Raw genomic sequence first — 7,737 nt, forward strand, 5'->3', positions numbered from 1 at the left:
TTTAACTAGGAAACCATCTTAGGCCGAGTTAAATCCAAAACAAAAACAAAAACTGGAAGCATGGCATTCAGACCAATCACCCATCAATAGACAAATTGAAATAAACCATATTTGCACACTTTTCAAAAGAGACAATGAAAAGGTTAAGGAAGCAAAATGACCATCAAGCAGTCAGGTAGGCAGGGATTAATACCAAGAAAACAAGCAGAAAGCCATAATCAAGGAACTACTAAGGAGACAACCACACACACGCACCCCATCACACCTGGCAAAACTACTGTATATAAAAGGAATAAATCCCACACTCGCACTGGCACTGATGATTTTACCTAGTTGGGTATTGAAACATCTCCAAGCAAATAATCAAGCTCAGAGAGCACCAAGGACTCCAGTTATTCATCTATGCAATTTTGAAACAATGTGAAATATAGTAGGACTTCACAGAAATGAATTGATTGGTTAGCAGGTCTCCATTGTGAAAGGTTTATAGATAAAGCTAACTTTTATTGACAATTCTTTGCACTAAGACAATATTTTTGGACAAGGTACATTACAATCTCTATGTCAAGGAACTAATACAGGTTACGAGTAGTTGCCTATTCACAAAAGGGCAGTCACAATAAATATAACTTGTCACAAACACCCAAAGAAAGCTGATGAGTTTTCCCCGCTGTCTATTTTGCTAGATATTTCCCATTATCAGTTAATATCTAGTGATTCAGCTTTTTTTTGGTCTGTTTACTATGTAAAATATTTCACTCCTAACTTGGAAAGATATAGGGTGATAATATGAAGGAAGGAAAATCGAGAAATGCTAATACTTTTGTCTATTAATCAACACTTTGTGGCAATTGGTTTTTCATCTCCACCCCATACAAATTACACAGGGATATTTTAATTCTATGTTTTGTCCAGTTGCGTACCAAAACAATACATAATAGGCATTTTCATAAGATAATTGGCACTGCTGGAGGAATTAGGCAACACAACTGCCAGTTTTTACCAGCAAGAGTTTACTTGTCACATTTTCTAGCCAAAGTAAAATTGTAGATTAGTAGTAACTCCTTCTCAACTCAAGAAAAACAAAAATTCTATCTCAATTCCTCCAGTGAGCTTTATCTCTTTCTTTTATAGCCTTCAATTTCAACAATACTAAAAGAGATGTAGTCCAGGGGTTCTAAAAACATTCCTGCCATGGAGATTGTTCTATGATTTTAGATCCAGAGACTTTCTGTACAAACCTTAAAAGAAAATTAGCCCATGTAAATTCTGGCTTGATAATAATTAAACCAATTATTGGTATAATTGGTGCAATCTTCAAATGATTACGTGTGTGAGAAAATCAGTAAAAAGATGTACAGTCAATGGAAAACTTGAAGGATCTTATACCTAAAGTTTAGAGTACTTGTCAATCCACTAAAAAAAACAATTTATTATAGTTTCACTTTAAGAATTAATAAGGTTTTTTTAACCTTAATTATTTTACTTAATTACTGGAGTTTAGTACATATGTGGTCTAATGTATAGTGTATGTCCCTGAATAATTTTTGTATGAACTCAATCACATAATCCTCTTGCAGATTCCATTTTGGCTGAGGACTTAGAGCTAACACCAGGCAATTGGTGTTAGAGAGCCGAGGTGGCGCAATGGTTAGGGTGCAGTACTGCAGGCCACTTTAGCTGACTGTGATCTGCAGTTCAGCGGTTCAAATCTCACCGGCTCAAGGTCGACTCAGCCTTTCATCCTTCCGAGGTGGGTGAAATGAGGACCCGGACTGTGGGAGCAGGTTGCTGACTCAATTTGCTAAAAAATTTGTAAACCGCTTAGAGAGGGCTGAAAGCCCTATGAAGCGGTATATAAGTCTAATAAATAAATAAATAAATTGACAGTATAATTAAAATGGGGGGGGGGTTTCAGCCATAATGTTGCGTAAAGGAGCAAACTTGCTTGCTTCTTCACTTATTCCTCCTCTCCTCATACCAGGGGTGGGTTTCTGCTGGTGTTACTGCCGGTTTGGTGCGTGCACGATTTGCAGTTACTTGTAAATAGGTCTGCGCATGCACAGAACATTATAAATGTCAAAATAACAACAACAGGGAACCGGTCGGGGGCGTGGCGAGCCATCCATCCCTACCGGTTTAGCAACCCAGTCGCAATTTCCACTATCAGTTCGCCCGAACTGGTGAGAACTGGTAGCAACCCACCTCTGCCCCCAACATTCTTTTAAACATATTCTAGAATTTTTTCATCTTTTCTAAGATAACGATCTGCTAAAGAAACAATGTACTAGGAAGATTATTACTGATTTTATTATTTTTATTCTAGAGATTACTATCTAAAAAGGGGGGATGTTGTATTTTATTAATTTAAAAAGTATTTTTGTACTGTCCAAGGTTATAGTACAAACTAATAAAATACTTAAAACATTGAGGGAAACAAACTGAAAACACGCAAGACTCTGAAGGGGACAAGAAACAGCAAATTTATTTGGGTTTTAATCGAAGCTTTGTTACTAATATTTGAGATTTTTTACTAGTATCAAATTCTCCATATAAAAATAGTTACTTATTCTTTTATTAATTTCTGGCCATCTCTGATGCAATTTGATCAAGCTAAAATATATATTAGTTCTCTATAATAGTTCATTACAAATTTTATTATGTTTGTTATTTTAACTGTAACTTGGGCTATACAACTGAAAGGTATGATGTGGATAATATCACTGGGCAAAGAGACACTGCCAGGGAATGGTCAGATGAGAGATGATACACTCGCAATTGGCTAGTAGGCAGGGCAAGAGGCTTAGAAGAAACCTTCCCTAGTTTCTCGAGTTGTAAAAGACATGGGGGGGAGGGTGGAATTATCCTAGTAACATCTACATGGGGCAGCCCTTGAAGAGTATTCGGAGACTTCAACTCGTCCAGAACGCAGCCGCGCGAGCGATTGTGGGTGCACCTCGGTACACCCCCGTTACACTTATCCTCCGCGAGCTGCACTGGTTACCGATCAGTCTCCGGATAAGCTTCAAGGTGCTAGTCGTAACTTATAAAGCCCTTCATGGTATTGGATCTGGGTACTTGAGAGACCGCCTGCTGCCAATTACCTCCCACAGACCCATTAGATCACACAGGGTTGGCCTCCTCCGGGTGCCATCTACCAGCCAATGCCACCTGGCTATTACCCGGGGAAGGGCCTTCTCTGTGGCAGCTCCGGCCCTCTGGAATGAGCTCCCCGCAGGGATTCGGACCCTCACCTCTCTCCAGGCCTTCCGAAAAGCCGTCAAAACCTGGCTTTGCCGGCAGGCCTGGGGGTGATGAGTTCCCTCCCCTCTCGACATGTATGGTTGTGCGACTGTTGTTTACTCTTATTATTTGTATTTTGTTTTTTTATGTTCCCCTTTTTCCCCCTTGAATTGTTCGCCACCCTGAGTCCTCCCGGAGAAGGGCGGCATACAAATAATAAAATTCTATTCTATTCTATTCTATTCTATTCTATTCTATCATAATGTAGTCTATTTTTAGATTCCATAATACTTTTAAGAGGGAAATGGTAAGATGTAGGACCATGAGAACGTGATTCCTTATCAACAAATGAACATTTGTAAATATATATTGTTACAATTCTTGTTTCTGTAAACTTTAATGGGTGCATCAAAGGGGAAAACCTTTTCAACCAAGGTACCTGAAATGGACTACGGTAGCTTACAGAATGCTAGTCTCCAAAATTCGGGAACCTGGGGACAGGGGTGGTGTTCACTTACCTTCCCTATCGGTTCGCAAATGTGAGCATGCATGCTCTGCCTTCCGCGCATGCACTTTGCCTTTAAAGAGTGCCTAAATGGGATGGCATAGAGCCAGTGGGTGGCAGAATACCATCTCTGCCTGTGAAAATTTTTGGCAAATTCTATAAAACTTTTGATGACATTAAAATTATAAATATCATAAAACATTTACTGAGATCAACTGCTGATCTTTGACTGTGCTATGCAGTTCAACATGAGCTACTTTCAAGGCAGATAGCAATAGCAATAGCAATAGCAGTTAGACTTATATACCCCTTCATAGCCCTCTCTAAGCGGTTTACAGAGTCAGCATATCACCCCCACAGTCTGGGTCCTCATTTCACCCACCTCGGAAGGATGGAAGGCTGAGTCAACCGGTTCCACCACAAAAGCGCGCCTGACTAAACCGCGGTGACAAAACCGCGCCGACAAAACCGCGCGACAAATGAGCCCTGAAGTGCGCCGACAACAGCGCGCCGACAGAAGCGCGCTGTAACCTAACCCTAACCCTAACCCTAAACCTAACCCTAACCCTAACCCTAACCCTAAACCTTACCTTAACTAAATCGCGCTTCTGTCGGCGCGCTGTTGTCGGTGCGCTGTTGTCGATGCGCTTTTGACATCGCGGTTTTAGTGCCACGGTTTTGTCGGCGCGCTTATGACATTCGCGCTTTTGTCGGGTCACGGAGTCAACCTTGAGCCGGTGAGATTAGAACCACTGAACTGCAGTTAGCAGTCAGCTGAAGAGGCCTGCACTTTTCCAATATATTAAAAGCTCTGCCATTGTTGAAGGACCTCAAGCACTGAGGAATCTGGTAAGGAAATATCTCTGAAACAATGACCCATCAGGTAATAAATAGTTTATCTAGTGAATTATACATATTAGATAGTTTAGACAATTAAGACATTTTGATCAGTTCCAGTGAAAGACTGTAATTCCCTGAGCTACCAAGAAAATATAAAGTGTGAGAGATATGGGCACTGTAGATGACATTGGATTTTGCTTCGTGGATGAAATCTTGTGATTTTGTGATTTTTATTATTTTAGAATTTTTAAAACAACTTCATTTAGCTTCCTGATTGGGATGTTTTCTATACCAGTAAGGCCAAAGGGATGTTGTAACTCACATTATATGTCATGACGTATACTGAAATGCTTCTAGCAGGTGCATTTTTGAAAGGAAAAAAAAAGCACTTTCATGTAGATAAGTGCTGAACTTGTTTAAAAACTAACAGGGTTAAATACTGTTCAGAGGTTCTTGTGCTGTAATTAAAAGACTTTCCTGTTTTCCTGATTGCTTTTCCTGGTTGGAAAAAACCCAATTAAAAAACATTTACTTACTAGGCACTAAGCAATGCATGCTTTAATTCATTTAAGGAGGGTGATTAGCAGTCCCTTAGAAAAAAAAATCTAGTTTGCGTGAGTACAAGAAAGCTTGTGATATATTTAAATTGCCCTGATTTTCTGCTGGAAGCATTGAGCTTCTTAGTATTTGTATCACTTCCACAATATTGCACCCTAAAATGCATCCTCCTTCAAGAGCCAAGGTGGCGCAGTGGTTAAATGCAGCACTGCAGGCTACTGCTAGATCAGCAGTTCAGCGGTTCAAATCTCACCGGCTCAGGGTTGACTCAGCCTTCCATCCTTCCGAGGTGGGTAAAATGAGGACCCAGATTGTTGGGGGCAATATGCTGACTCTCTGTAAACCGCTTAGAGAGGGCTGAAAGCCCTATGAAGCGGTATATAAGTCCACTGCTATTGCTATAAAAAAAAATTACAGGCAATGCATGAATGTAGCACAATAATATTATTGATATTCTCTTTTTTCCTGGAAGTAAATCAATCCTGTAAAGTAAACCCTCCTCCCTTCCTTTCCCAGGTGGACTTTTCCAAATGTCAACTGAAATGTGTTTTGAGTTTCACTAGAAAAAAAATCAAGATTATAGCCATGTGTAACACCCATTCTTGTCTATGCATGTGTCAGAAGAAAGCTGGAAGGATGACTCAAAATGCAGAGCTTTAGAACTGGAGAAGCTGCCTCCTTGCCTCCCAGCAAGTTCCTGAAAGATAGTTTGATGAGATTAATTAATACCAGGAAGTTTACTCTGTTCTGAAAGGGCTTGCAAATGGAGGGAGTTGGGATAGGGCAATTCATGCAGAGGAGCACCCTAATACTGAAATAAAGTGGGATACAAATCAAGTAAAGATTCTAATAACCATGCGATAAGAATTGAATGTATGTTTTATTCATCTCAATCATAACGAACATTACAGAAAAATGCAGAGCAACCCATCAAAAATAATAGTCTGCAGGTTCTATATGCTTGAGGACATCCCTGCTTTACAATCTTTTTTTTTTAAACACAATGTTGTATTTTCCGTGGCACGACAAAACCGCGGTCCACTAAAGCGCGCCCGATTAAAGCGCGTCGCTGACGTCATCAGCAGCGCGACAACAACGACCGCGGAGAAAAAAGGGCGCTTTAAAAAGCGCTTTTAAAGCAAGCTGATTCACGTTAAGGTAAGGGTTAGGGTTAGGGTTAGGGTTAGGGTTAGGTTAAGGGTTAGGGTTAGGGTTAGGTTAAGCGTTAGGGTTAGGGTTAGGTTAAGGGTTAGCGTTAGGTTTAGCGTTACGTTAACAGTTAGGTTTAGGGTTAGGTTTAGGGTTAGGTTAAGGGTTAGGTTTAGGGTTAGGTTTAGGGTTAGGTTTGGGGGGGTTAGGTTTAGGTTTACGCGTTAATTTTAGCTTCACCGCTCACAGCGTGCTTTTTTTGTCGCGCTGTGATGACGTCAGGTACGCGGTTTCGTCGAGCGCGCTTTAGTCGACCGCGGTTTTGTGGTGGAACCGTATTTTCTTTGATATTCTCTCAGCTAATCTGGCTGCATAATATCGTTTTGCCCAAACTTCAGTTCAATCTCTTAGCCAATCATGGATAGCCCTGCTTTAAACCAGAGTTGGAAAAGACAAGAATCATATAGAAGTATAGAATTTTGACCGTGAAATGTAGAACGATTCTGAAATGACAGAAAAATGAACTTCCTACCCCTGGCTAATTTCCACAAGCCAGGGCAAATGAAGATCTATTTAGATAATCATTTACAGTATACACTGCTTTTTGTGTTGGGCGAGTCATGTTTCAACAAGATGATGGCAGGTGTGCCTTTGTGGAACCTCCAAAAACAAAAGGCAACATTGCTTAATGAGATGGTATTTAGGTTGATCCCTTACATCCTGGATAATTCTTCAAGCAAGGATGATATTTGCAGGAGTGCCTCCACTTGCACCACAATTCTAATTGTCTCAGTTTCTATTTCTACAATTTGGAACCAATATTTTTTTTAGTACGTTTATACCATGCAGTGTGTGTAAAGAACCTTATTCTTGGCATTTGTATTATGTAGTATTCCTGACTTTCTAAAAGTTGATTTCAACTATAGCAGTGTTTCTCAACCTTAGCAACTTGAAGATGTCCGGACTTCAACTCCCAGAATTCCCCAGCCAGCGAATGCTGGCTGGGGAATTCTGGGAGTTGAAGTCCGGACATCTTCAAGTTGCCAAGGTTGAGAAACACTGAACTATAGGTATAACAATAGCAATGGTCAGAAAGCTGTAAAATACAGACTTTTAGATATCAAAGATATCACTTTTCTATAGTACATCATTGTTAAATCTTGGAATCCAATAACTTTAAAGGCCAAATAGCAACAGCAGATGGTGTGCTTGTTTTTTTTTAATTAATTAATTTCCCCCTATAAGGGGGAGGGGGGAGAAATTTAGACTAACCAAACCAAAAGCCATTTAAAAATCTCTGGGACACAACTGAAATCCGAATTTTGCGAAAAGTGATAGTTTTCTCAAATATAAGCCACAAAAAGATTCCCATGTTTATTTTGAATCATATTTTGTAAAGCCTTGTTGCTATTTTCTTTTTATGTCAGAGAGTGCATTTTCAG

Source organism: Thamnophis sirtalis, unplaced genomic scaffold, assembly GCF_051295495.1.
Source record: "Thamnophis sirtalis isolate CommonGarterSnake01/CBP01778 unplaced genomic scaffold, rThaSir2_p1.2 scaffold_11, whole genome shotgun sequence".
NCBI lineage: Eukaryota > Metazoa > Chordata > Lepidosauria > Squamata > Natricidae > Thamnophis > Thamnophis sirtalis.